The following is a 13774-nucleotide window of genomic DNA, read 5'->3' as shown; positions in this document are numbered from 1 at the left end:
TCTTTTTAAAAAATGAGGATAACCAGATAGGAACACTAATGACTTTAAATTAAATTTCTGATTAAACAAGAAGCACGAGATACTTCATGGCAAAGTATATTTTATTAAAATAATTTTATTAAAATATGAAACACACACACAAAAAAAGATATTTAGGAAAGTGTTTTCTCAGCCAGAGCAATATATATGATTCTATGATTCTAGCTGCTTCTTTGAAACTGGTTGCTAAAATTGCAGAACAGCTTACAGTACAAATAGTATATATGCATGAAATAATTGATTTGTCCAAACTTGCCAATTTTAGACATTACTCACAAATTAACATTAAAATTCACATGATTCAAGTATTTGTTTCGATAAGAGCACTAACTATTAAATAATAGCCTGACCTTTAGGAAAAATTACATTCAATACCAAAAATTAAAGCCCAGGTCTCAAGATTCAGTCACTAATCTCTATAAAAGGGCACAAAGAAAGCAGAACGAAAGAAAATCCCTTGAAGTCATATTCTCTCATTCTCTTTCAACTATTCTGTGTTTCTGTCCCTAACATTTAATTTTATTTCATTACATGTAGCAAGACTGATTTTCCAACAAACCATTTTGATTCTGCTCATTCATTTTGCCCCCTCTTTGACCATTACCTTTTTATATCCTGAGGTATTTTGTAACAGAATTAATTTTAATTTACTTTGTTTTATTAAGCCAAGATTTTCCAATGTTTCAAGTGTAAGAGAGATGAAATGGTGCTACTTTATCTTCTGAGGTCCAGACATCCAGCAGAACACTCACATTTTTAATAGTGCTGTGTGAAAATAAGATGTTTTTTGGTATGGCATGATATGAATTTTTTAATTGCATTAAATTTTACTTTTTCTAACAATATTTTTTAACATTTCAATCAGTTTAATTTTCTCCTTTGCTCCACTGAAAGGTAATCATAAGAATTTTCAGGGAAGAAAAAACCTTCTTCCACCTGAAAATTCTCATGATGAAAATATCAGAGTAGAACTAAAGTTCTTAATCAATTAGAATCTATTGAGATTTTGATTGTTTTGGTTTTACTTTTTTTAGTTGATAAATTGTGGGAACGATAATATAGAGACAAAAAGAGAATGTATTAATCCTAGATTCCTGTATTACTTTGATAATATGTACCTTAGTTTAGTTTGGTTTGGGGTTTTTTTATGTTGACTGTGTTATATGATACATCACCAGCTCAATTTATTGACATCTTTGTTCTTCTATAAAGATCAGAGGAAGGGAAAAGGAAAGCTCTCATTTCTCTTTACCACCTTTTCTGCAGGTTCACTCTATTCTAGTAAAGACAAGTTTAACTTTGCACCTGGTGACTGTCGGCAAAAGGCCCCAGGCAAGTATGTGCAACAGTCACTCAACAGGAAAATAACCAAACACTTTGAGCAATAAGATCATCAGAGGAACAACAAGGAAGATTGTGATTAGCAACAGCTCTGGTTATCTGTCTGCTATGTGCATTGGTGCCTTATATATCTAATAAAAAGAAGGTGTTAAAAGATTTAAGATAAATTATAAAATAAGAGTATGATTTAATAAGCATAACATACACTTAGAGAAATTATTCAAGTTAAAGTGATTTCATATTAAATGATGTGAATTGTTTGGAAAGGATAGTGTTGTAAAAGAGAAGCTATTCCTTTTTATATCAAGGATGTAACTGTTCACTCTGAAGTCCAATATGCAGAGGAAGTTAGAACTGAAGAAAGTCTGGCTAATATTAGAAAGAGAGCTATCAATATGCTGGAGATGTACTGTAAACCTTGAAACTGGAATCAACTGAACAAGACTTACAAATGATTTCCAGTACAGGATAGTACAGTCATAGAATCATAGAAACATAGAATGGTTTGGGTTGAAAGGGACCTTAAAGATCATCCTAGTTCCAACCTCCATGCTGTGGGCAGGGACGTCTTTCATTAGACCAGGTTACTCAGGGCCTCATCCAACCTGGTCTTGAACTCTTGCAGGGATGGTATGGGCCCTGAAGGATTAAATGAGCCTGCACACACAGAGTTCGATTTGGGGACTTGTCCACTGTCGCTTCTCGGTGTTCCCCTTTTATTCATATTCTCTCACAAACAGCACCTGGTGTTTTTCTTTTAGTCAACCAAAATTCCCAGGATCATCTCAAATCAGTGCCCTGATCCCACACATTCACACTCCCATCATGTGGTGGTTGTGTTCAGCCATGAGAGAAAAACACACGCTTATTATGAAGGCTCGTTACAATGGTTTTCCACTTTGAGGAATAACATTCTCTCTCTCAAAGCACTTAGTCAAGGTTGATCCTCCCTTTGGATTCTGATTAACTAAATGAAGGTGCAGACTAACTCAGCTTGTTCCCACAGGATGGGACATCCTAGCTTCTCTGGGTAATCTGTTCCAGTGCTTAACCACCTTCTGAGTAAAGAATTTCTTCCTAACATCTAATCTAAGCCTGTTCTCTTTCAGCTATAACCATTGCCCCTTGTCCTGTTATTATATTTGTGAATATGGAGGACCCTTCTGCTGTTGGACTACTGAGAGTTGAAGAACAATTGGTACCGCATTGGTGCACCGTGAACAATACCATACCAGCTGGGACTCTGTGGCCCCCATCCATGAGGTGATTCATGAACTAGAGATCCAGGGGGTGCTTGGAAAGACTTTTTCACCCTTTAATAATCCCATATGGCCCGTGTGTAAGTCCAATAGAGAGTGGAGACTGACAGCAGATTTTTATGACCTGAATGAAGTCACACCACCACAGAGTGCTGCTGTTGCAGATATGCTGGAAATTCAGTACCAACGGGAGTCCAAGGCAGAAAAGTGGTGCCACTGTTGACATTGCTAATGTGTTCTTCTTCATTCTTTTAGCAGCAGAGTTCAGGCCACAGCATGCTTTCACTTGGGGGGATGTTGAGTACACCTGGAACCAACTGACCCATGAGTGAAACATAGACCAGCTATTTGTCATAGACTGATCTGGACTGCACTGGAAAAGGGTGAGGTTCCAGAATACTTGCAATACTTTAATGACATCATTGTATAGGGCAACAGAGCAGAGGAAGTTTTTGAGAAAGGGGAGAAGATACTCCCCCTGAAGACCTGTTTTACCATAAGACAAAGTAAGGTCAAGGGGCCTGCCCAGGAAATTCAGTTTTTAGGAGTTAAATGGCAAGATGGACATTATCAGATTCCAATGGATGTCGTCAACAAAACAGCAGCTATGTCCACACCAACCAGCTAACACTAGAGGCTCTACCAATCGAGCTGGCCCCACTCAATCAAAACCTCCACATACTGTAGAAGGGGATAAAGTCCCCGTGGTGCATATGAGGAATGTCTTAGGGAAGACAGTTTGGATTAGTCCTCCCTTGAGCAAAGGCAAACACATCTGTGGGATTATTTTTGCTCAAGGAGGTGGGAGCACTTGGTGGGTGATGCAGAGGCATGAGGAAACACGACATGTACCTGAAGGGGATTTGAGTTTTGACTGAGAACAGTCTGTAATGTTGAATTCTATAATACTGGTTGCTGAATGACACTGCCACTGTATGTCATGACTACCATGGGCAATGAGTACAGATTACTTCAGGTACAGCAGTTGTGAGTTCCTGATGCAGCTTGCAACCACTCTATAGCACACTAGCCCTCCTGCTACAGAAGATAGAACCCAGAGCCATGGACTAAATGAACTCAACAGACAACTTGGAGGGATGGCCATTGGCTACGGAAATGATACCTGTGCTTGTGTATATTTTTATATATATGTAAATGTATATAGTTGAAAGGTATAGGGTCTGGGTATGATGTAAATGGTACAGAATAAGGAGTGGACAATGTCCAGTTTCCACCCCAGACAGAGCTAATTTTTTACAGTAGCAATGAGGGGGCTTGCGTAGGACATGGAGGTTGTTCCATACCAGCTCACATCATTGGTGGGGGTGGCGAAAAGGGACTCTTCTGGGGAGAAGGGATTCCTTCTGGTCAAGAAAACATGGCAGAGGGAGCCTTCCAGTATTGTCTATTATTAGTTTGTTTGGTTTTTTTTTCTGTGTGAATAATTTCTTGTACACTCTGTCACCAGTATTGTTGATGTTACTATCTGTTTTCTTGTCTCATTGCTGTTTCAGGTAAACTGTTCTTATTTCAACCTCTTTGCCTTTTGTGCCTCCAATTCTCAAGTCAATCCCTCCACAGTGGTAAGGTGGACAGGAAAAGGGGGGAGTGAGAGAGAGCATTGTGTGCTTTTGGAGAGCCTCAGTGGGTGCACTGAATTAGACAATATCATTCCTAAACCATGACACCTTGACAAGAAGTCTCAGACAGATCAAAAAGCTTAAAACTGCCTGAGTCATTCTCCTCTTGTTAAAGGAAATTTAGCTACAGAGATGTCCGTGGAAAAACAAAATAAAGGAGAAATGTTATCTAGCAAGTTCTTGTTACTCATCAGTGATGACTTTTTGATACAAAACTCAGATAAACCAATCTAGGTGTGGTTGTCACAAATCAGTTGGAAGAAGCTAGTCAAGAAGATAAAGATGAGAAGGAAGATGGAGAGGGAAGAGTCCTTTGGATAGGCGTGGAAATAGAGAGAACATAGGTGAAAATAATAATCTGGAAATGTAAAGAGTGTGGGACAACTGGTTATACTGCTGAAGAGGAGCTGAATGTTACAGTATGTCACAAAATTGAGAAGGCATCAAGAAAGTGGTGCTATAACAAAAGGCAGAAAAGGCAATACTTAAATACACAAGCAAAGGTGTTATTACCCAGGAAATCCAAAAAGCAATTCATCTACTACACAAGTTTGTAAGATATTGGTCACTGCACTCAGCCTTGGGACAGAAGATAATCTAGAGTACTAGAAGAGGAATAAGAATAAACACATGGTTAGAAAGTGTGACATAGGTATAAAGGGAAGAAAAGCCACAACTATTTGATCTCAAAACAGTAGACTGAAGAGCATGAGGAAAAGCCATCATAACAATTTTCATATGCATTATAAGCTCCTGCAAACAAGGGAGTCCTCTGTGACCTTCCTGAATAGCCCTCTATGAATGAGTGATTCCATGTCTGTGATGAGTAGAATAAGACTTGGGATTCAACCACAGCAAAGGTCATTCAGGTTAGATCAAACAAAATCTTCACAGCAACAAACCACCAGTATGGATTTCCCAGAAATATAACGACTATGTTAGACGAACACATCTGAAATGACAGAGATATATTTGGTTTTAGCTGGCGCAGGGGATGGACAGTGTTACTATTAAGTTATTCTCAGATCTGTATTTTTGTGACTTTTATGGATTGACAGAGATTTCAAATGGAATAAAACTGACTACTATATACATAAAATCTTAATAGATATAGCAAATCTCACTGAACAAAATCTCACCATTTTCCAAATGTTTGTATAACAACTATAGGTCTACAAGGTGCATGTAGTTCAAATAGCTTGGCTGAATCAAAAGACAACCAAGAAATAGAGGCAATTTTGGGAATGCAACCAATGAATATTTCAATTGTAGAAATACATAATAAACTTATGAGACAGAGAGTCTCCTCTAGGGTAAACTATACCTACACAGAAAGGGAATCATGCTGCTCAGGATTATTGAATTACATGGCCTCTGCACCTTTAAACAGGTTTAAAGATGGAATTGCTCTTTGGAAGCTTTTCTACAGATCCCATCGTGCACTGACTTGTTGGCTGTGACTGAGTCTTCATTTTTGCTGCAGTGGAAGCCATAATTCGCTATCACTATGTGCAGTCACTGGTTCCTTGCATCAGTGAACAAGAGAGCAGTCAGGGAAGAAAATGTGACTTCAAAAACACTAAGGGGTTTGAAGTGCCCTGACTTCTTCTACTATTTGTTCTGATGATGTGTTGCCTTGGGAATGCATGAAAGCAATAAACAGTTTCTTTCTCACTCCTGTGATCTGCTTGACACAAAGAGCACTGATTAGCTATCAGGGAGCTATGAATCATATCCCAGTTCTGTTGATCAGTTACTATTCGCCTTAGGGGGAGGCAAGGTGTCACAGAAGTGCTAAGGTACACAAGAAACTTATGACCTGCCCATTCAAACTGCAATATTCCGTCCCTCTCCTATGCCCTGCTTTTGAAACATTCCCTATGCAGGATTCATGGAGTTGGTTCCATCAGCTGTAGAAGTGATAGCTTTTCCACAGGGAGGATGCTTTGGGTTTGCTCCTTTCTGACCCAATTATGCTGTTTGAAGGTAACCGATATGGCTGTATGTGTCTAAAATGTACCCACTGAGCTTCTAACAAACCTTCAAGGACTCTGAGCAGTCAAGGTCTGCTGCTAATGGTTTCAATAGGTAATAGGTCCTCCGTTTTCCTGACGCTTAAAGAAGGGAGAAGGACAGTGAGTGACACTGAAAGAGGATAAATGTTGGTGCAGGAGAAAGTAGATTCACTGCTCTTAAATGGGAAGTGACAGGCCACGGATAGAGGGAAAAGATGTAAAGCGGTCCTAAACCTGGACCCAGCTGCTGCAACTGGCGACATGGGAACACCCTGCTCCAGAAGCAGCTTTGCTAAAAAAAAAAAAAAGAAAAAATGATGGCATAAGGACAGGAGTTCATGGGTACATACTAATAGTTAACAGAGTTAAAGGTGTTATAAGTGCTACAATGTTAACTGTTACCACTGTTTCTTCTGTTATGTGGTGCGTCTCTGAAAATCTCTTATTCAACATTGGTATATGCTTTTGTGAAACACCAAATATCTGAAGCAAAGCAGCTGGGGCATTGTATTTGTTGTGTTTAAACTTAAAAATGTTTTAATAATTTACTAATTAAGTCATAATAAATTGAAGAGTAAGTGAGAAGAATAGAGGACCAATGACATTTTTCATATAATACTCAAGTCCTTTGTACTTAATACTTCGGTTTGTTCTAACTTTTTCTTTATCCCTGCTGTCACCAACATGCATTTTAAAAGCTTGCATGGGATTTATTCTTTTTGTTTCCATGGCAACAATAAGACTGATCCCTCAGATATGGAAATCTCCATTTATTCTAAAAATTGTTTCCTGGCAGAATTTCCTTGGATCTGAATCCTGCAATTGAATATACAGGAATTTTATCCTTACATATATCATGTATATTGTATGTAGTCAAGGACAGAGATATTTGGCTTGCTTCCTAGGCTATTAATTGTACTAGCTGATGGTTTTGTTGCACTTCAATTTCTATCTGGAATTAGGAGTTAACTATTTTGCTGGCCTTTGAACTCATATAACCACATTTTTGGCTGTGAAGCTTATGACATATCTGTTTCCAGAAAAATAAATGCAAATTTCGTTACTCTAACAGAGAAAAGCAAGAGCACATCTGCTATTTAGTGTATTTGACCATTTTATTTGAATGATGATAGACTTTGCATAGAATTGTATCTCTGGGTTTGTGGATTCATCTTCCAATCAGTTATTCAAAAAGTTACAGATGATATTTTTACTATATTTATGTTGGGACCCATTTTATTTTACAAAGCCTTCAATTAATTTTGAAAATCAATAGGTAAAAAAAAAAAAAATCCCTTTGCCTTGCTTGCTAAATGTTCTTATCCTTGATTAAATTTGAAATCAGATAGGTTTGCCTGAAAGCATGAGACAGACATCTGAGTAGAAGTGAAATTAGAGAAGAAATAAATGCTTCTGAGTTTGTGACTACAGTGAGATAAATAACAGAACTAGGGGTGAAGAAAGAGAAGTTCTGTGATGGTGTCTTCAGTGCTTCCCATGGTTAGCAGCTTTGGCTTTTTTTTTTCTATTCACTCTGTACCCTTTCAACCCTTGACACAGTAATAGGTTAAGCTATGAAATGTCACTTATTTACATGGGGGTAAAATATTCAAATGGCTTGCTAAAGGAGCTTAAAGCACTATAATTAACCCATCACAAAATATAATACACCAAAAATGCTTTTTGAAGTTTAATCTACTAATGACACAGCATGCATTAACATTTTCCCCATTTTTTATGTATCATACATCAGTGGTTAGATAAACACTCTGATTGTCATCACTATTATGTCACTTTGAGAGTCCAAGTTGATAACTGCCATTAATCACAATCTCAGCAGCACGGCACTTTGAACGTATCTACCACAGTGCTGACAGCAGTGACCAATAAGGGACATAATTTGTTCTGGTTAATATAAAAAGATGTACTTTGTTGCTTTATATCCACATACTGTTTCAAGCACAGAGAACCTCCAAAAGCCATGAATATTAGGGAGGTTGTTTGTATGCTTTGTACTCAGGATAGTTTTTTTCCCTTAGGAGAAAAAGTACAAATTTATAATGATTAAACTGAGAGTGGCTTTGTTCATGCTCATTCATATTGTATCAACTATGATAAAAGCCCTCTGAGGCCATGTAGTTTCTGACTGAGAGTCAGAGGGAGATAAGCTGTTGCAGAAAAAATAAGCTGTGCACTATCAAATAGTTAGGAAAAAATATCAGTAGTGGGAATATCACCATCAGAAAGAATTTTGGTCCTGATTTAGCAATTTTCACAATATTCTGGCTAACATTGAAACAACAACTAAACATAAATTTCTGAACAAAAGAAAAAATCAACATAAATAATATCAAGCTTCATGATTTTGGAAGCTTCTCTGTCATTTTTTTTCTTTTTTGAGAGGGAAAGGGAGGAACAAGCATCTTTGAACACTGCCCTGATATTCCTGATTTTATAGATTACCTATGCAGATGTTCTGAGCTATTAGATCTGCCATGATTTATCTATAAGAAAGTGTGAGTTCATTTACATGTATTTTGGTAGTTACCTGAATATCCATATACGCAGCATAATTCCCTTAACATATACCAAATTCAATATATATTTAAAATATATTTTTTTCTTGTTCTCTAGCCACTTCAACAGTTCTGATGGAACATTGTCCATTAATATGTCACTGAGGAAGTTACAAACCAAAGCAACTAGACTCATATTTGTCGTATTAACACCATTAGTCAACCATTATTAATATCATTAAAAAAATTAGGGGAGGGGGGAAGATGGAGGGGAAGATGAAATAAAAAGTAAACTCTATTATGACTTTATACATGTTGTTAAAGATATTCCAAATGTAACTTATTTAAGAATTATTACATTTAATACTAAAACTTTATATTTTATAGATATAAATTATCATTCATTTGACCACAGTGTTGATTTAAGATTAATGTTGCTGCACACAGTGTGAGAACTAAACAAAGAAAGTATAAGACAAATTTGCAGGGTTCAGTGTCTTATGGAATTAATTTATGGGATGTAGAAAAAGGCTGAAGAAATAAGTGAAATCAAAAGCTGTTGTCATTGAAGATGTTTAAAATTGAAATATATATCACTATGAATAGAAGCTGACTTAGCCGATATTCAGTCTTCTTATTTTTAGAAAGGATATTAATTTTTTAATTTTTAATCTTTACAGCCATTCTTCTCCAATTTAAGTGACCAACCTTCTTCATAGTTCATTAAAGTGGAACTTTTTATTGTCTTTTGAATGGACCATACTTTTGCCCTAACATAAAACAATAACAATTTTCATAGCCTATGATACTGAGAAGGACAGACTAGATTAGCTAAAGGTCTCTTTCAACCTTAAAGCCTTCTTAGGTAGTAACTTTTTGCTGGAAATGTCATAACAATCCTGTCTGATTACATGATATTAAATTAAATTATATGCTTATTGAAAGCTAATTTGTTTCTTAAAAAGTACAACTAAATGAAAAATATTGCATTAAAAAATATGAGGAAATTTTTAAGCCCTCTCTCTTAGCCCCTCAGGTTTTTAGGTACTATTAGTGACTGTGTTTCTTGAAGGCATATGCTATGGGATATATTTCGTACATGAATCAACTCCCCAAGTGAAGGAAGATATGTAGTTTCTTTACTGAAACAGTTTCTTGGTAAACTTTTCTGATTTCTGATTTTGTGTGTGGGTTTTTTTTGAGGGGGGCTTATTTATTTATTTATTTGGGGGTGGAGCTTTTGTATTCTTGTCATATGGTGTTTTCATTCAAATTCATATCTAGATATCCATTTGTTTGGTAAGATGGGTAAAGTTAGAAAATAACCACAGCTATACATCTCATCTGAGGAGAAAGTGCTAAAATATGTAACAATTCTTAGCTTCTAGGACAGTGTGGTCTAGTGTTAAGTTTCAATTCCTTCATAAGATGACTATTTCCTCCTTGCACAAAATGAGGTCATGCCAATTGTGATGTCTGGCCTGGAGGTAGTGTTTTTCATTCTCCTTAGTGGCAGATGTGTCAATTGGTGGTGATAAAAGCAAGACCATTAATTCAATTCCAAAGAGACTACATGGTAACAACCACTTTTTATATTTCTGTGCTCTTCTTCTGTCTTACCACCTTGCACTAGTTTCTTTTATTCAAGAGCTGATCTTGTAGAAACACTGAGTCAACCTTGAAGTAAATCACATGGCTGCACACTGCAGTATGAAGGCAGCCTTACATGGCACATCCCCAGGCCTCCTGAAGGTTACATATAAATTTTAAAAATTGTTCAGTATTTGCTCCTTGTGAGTAGCCTAATAATAGGATATTCAGGATCCTGTTACAGAGGATCTACTTTTATGAGGAGACTGAAACCATTTTTAACATACTTGTCCTTTAAATGGATGTGGTAGGATATGCTAATCAGTCAGATCAAACACTATGAAGAGGATCATGAAAGGAGAACGGATATTTACCTTTATCTGCTCATTGGATGGATCATCCTAGCAGTGCCATTCTGTTTCATTTTCTTGTCCAGGAATGAATCCCAGTTGTACCAGAAGCAGATAATTAGGTAAATGCATGTAAAATAAATATGAAATAATATCTTCTATGAGTATATAACTTTCATACAGTAAGAAAGGAAGACATTTAACTTCCATATATGAACATTCTGCAGCTGAAATCTTCTCTGCATGCATCAAACTTACTTTTTGAGCTGTGAATTCAGTGATCCTACAACTGAAGACAAAAGTATGGGTTCCAAATCAGGAGTGAATAGTTCGTTCTCTGCCTCTTGCCACTATAGCACAAATTATGCTCTTGGAAAGCAAAAGTAGATCAAATAGAAGGTATTTTATAGATACATTTTCTCCTGTTTTCTCCTGCATTTAAAATAATATTAACTTTTCATTTTTAATTTTGCAATGATCTGAATTATAAAGTAGAAAACATGATATAAAAGGTTAAATAGGTATTGCTCCATTTGTCTTCAGCTTAGAATGCCTCCTGCTTCCATTTTTCAAAAAATTTCCCTTTACACAGAGTTGGATAATTCCTAAATTATTTAAATTAAAGTTCAGGCCCTCATAAATGTGATATTTAAAGTACAGAGTGGGGAAAAACAAAACACAACTCCCCATAAAACTCTCAGAGCAACAAAAGCCTCTTAGATACTGAAATTCTGATTCAGTGTAAAAATATAGTAATTTTATCCTGATGCTCTCTAAAAACTGTAGGTCAAGGAACAGTGAGATTGCCTCATACAAAATCATAAGAAAAATAACACTTTCAAATTTTGCCAAACCATAATGATTTTTGGAAAGCTTTCTGCTTGCATTTGTTTTGACAGCTTTTGAAATAATCACATAGTTGTGATTATGACAGTATTGGGATGTGTGTGGGGGGGTATCCTAATAAAGATATTTATTATAAACATTATTAGTTTTAATCTAAGTTTGTCTACATTCAAAGACATTTAGATGTCTCATGTAAGACTATTTCTAACTTCACTAAAGACACACAATCACCTTCAAGTCCATTCTGTTATGCTGGGTAATTAAGCACAAATATTTGATGTTGGGTTTATTTTAATCCAAATCAATTTACATGTCTGAATTGTCAATGTCAAAAAGTGAAAAATATCTTCAGCCTGTCATTCCCCTTCTCTCTAACCTGAGTGCTGGCAGATTTAGGGAAATCCCCTATCAGTAAAGTCTTGGATTATATAATTGTGTCTCAGGTATTTCTATGCTATCCAGTTTTCTGCACCTTTGGATGCTCTCTCAGAAAAATCCACATTCAAAGGGTGTCTTATAATGTCTTAGGTCATGTCTAAAACCTCTTAGTGTTTCATAAAGATCAAATTAAAAAGTGACATTTTCTAACTTCTTCATTCTCTGTGCGGAAGATTGTTTGAGGGCATCTTAGCCAAAGTAGAGGATTTGGCTCACAGATTTCAAACTCTTTGAGCATTTTGATTCTAAATATTACTATTGGTTTAAATCACGTTGCTTAGAAAGGTGAAGTTTCAATGTACAGTAGGGTTTTCTAGGTGAACATTGTCATTGCCTCTGTGAAAATCCAAAGGGTCGTTTGGTTTTATTTGACTTGATCAGTGCTGTGCATTTGCTTGTCTACTACTCACGCACTGAAAAACAAAACCCTAAATGAAACTTTGTGTGGAAAGCACCAGAATTTAAGATCACATACTGAACTATACTGTTGGAAATTCTATCTATCAAGTGATACACTTCAACTCCCCCCTCTCAGCCACTATTCTTAATATATAGGATCCTCTGCAGCAAAACTTATGATTTTTCAGTGAAACGACATTCCTGTATGGTCATTTCCCCCTAGCCCTAGCAACCTGTTTCTCAAACATTGTATGGTGTTTCACCTTTGAAATAACACATGCTGCAAAGGAATTGAAAAGAACAGGTTTTTGTGTTTCAGCTGCTGCCAACCAACTGCCTATTTTTGATTCTGTAGAGTGTGGTAGATAAAAAGATTATATACCATGTTTTTATTTCTTCCCCTTGAAGTAATCACCATCTGGTAAAAAATGATAGAAACACTTCTGTTTTAAGCAAAGCAGAATACTAGTTTTACTTGAGCTTATTTTGAGATCCAAAGTCTGGATAGGGCTGATAGGGCTGTTGCAAATCATCAAAAATTTAAAAAGTAATCACTAACTCCTCAATTTACCATATATAATAGAAAACATTGTTAAATGAATGAACTTCATTGGCTAGTGTTCTTCTTGGGGCACATATGGGTATTTCTGTACTTCTCAAGTCTCCCTCATTTATGGATGTCTAAGGAGTAAATTACAATCTATGTTACTAATAATGTAGACAACAGAAAGAATAACTTGAAAATGAAAGGTTCAACTATGTCTTTCACTACAGAAATAAGGTATATGAAGCAACCTACATTAATTAACACATTATATATATATATAAGTTTCTACATATATGTATAGAAAAATAGACAATGAATTTCAGATCCCACATTTTCATAAGGTAAAGATAGAAACCAGTGAAGTTATGCATTTTCACCTTTACACATTCACAGACAGTATTATTGCACATATCTTGAGAGCCGAACAAAATTATTCGTTATATCTGAAGGACAAAATAAGCTATTCCTCTACATACACATCTCTCCACAGAAGTTATCTGTGGAAAAAAAAAATCAAATAACTTTTTTCTAAAAACTGCAGAGGAGAAAGTCTATGATATCAACTCTGTCAAGTGACAATAAGTTAAAATACGTTCCTACTTTACTAAAGGATAATGCTATCGCTGCAGCACTCTCAGTCAGAGTAAGATGATTCATCCCATGTATCCTGGAGCATTAGTAGTGAACATCACATGAACAATTCTTCTAGCACTTCAAGTTTTACAACTTATGTTCAAAACTGATGCAAATTTAGCAACAAATACCAGCATTCTGTCTTGAATATCCTTCTATTC

The sequence above is a fragment of the Pseudopipra pipra genome, chromosome 1 (assembly GCF_036250125.1).
Source record: "Pseudopipra pipra isolate bDixPip1 chromosome 1, bDixPip1.hap1, whole genome shotgun sequence".
Lineage (NCBI taxonomy): Eukaryota > Metazoa > Chordata > Aves > Passeriformes > Pipridae > Pseudopipra > Pseudopipra pipra.
The sequence above is the reverse complement of the archived record's forward strand: the minus strand, read 5'-3'. Positions refer to the sequence as shown.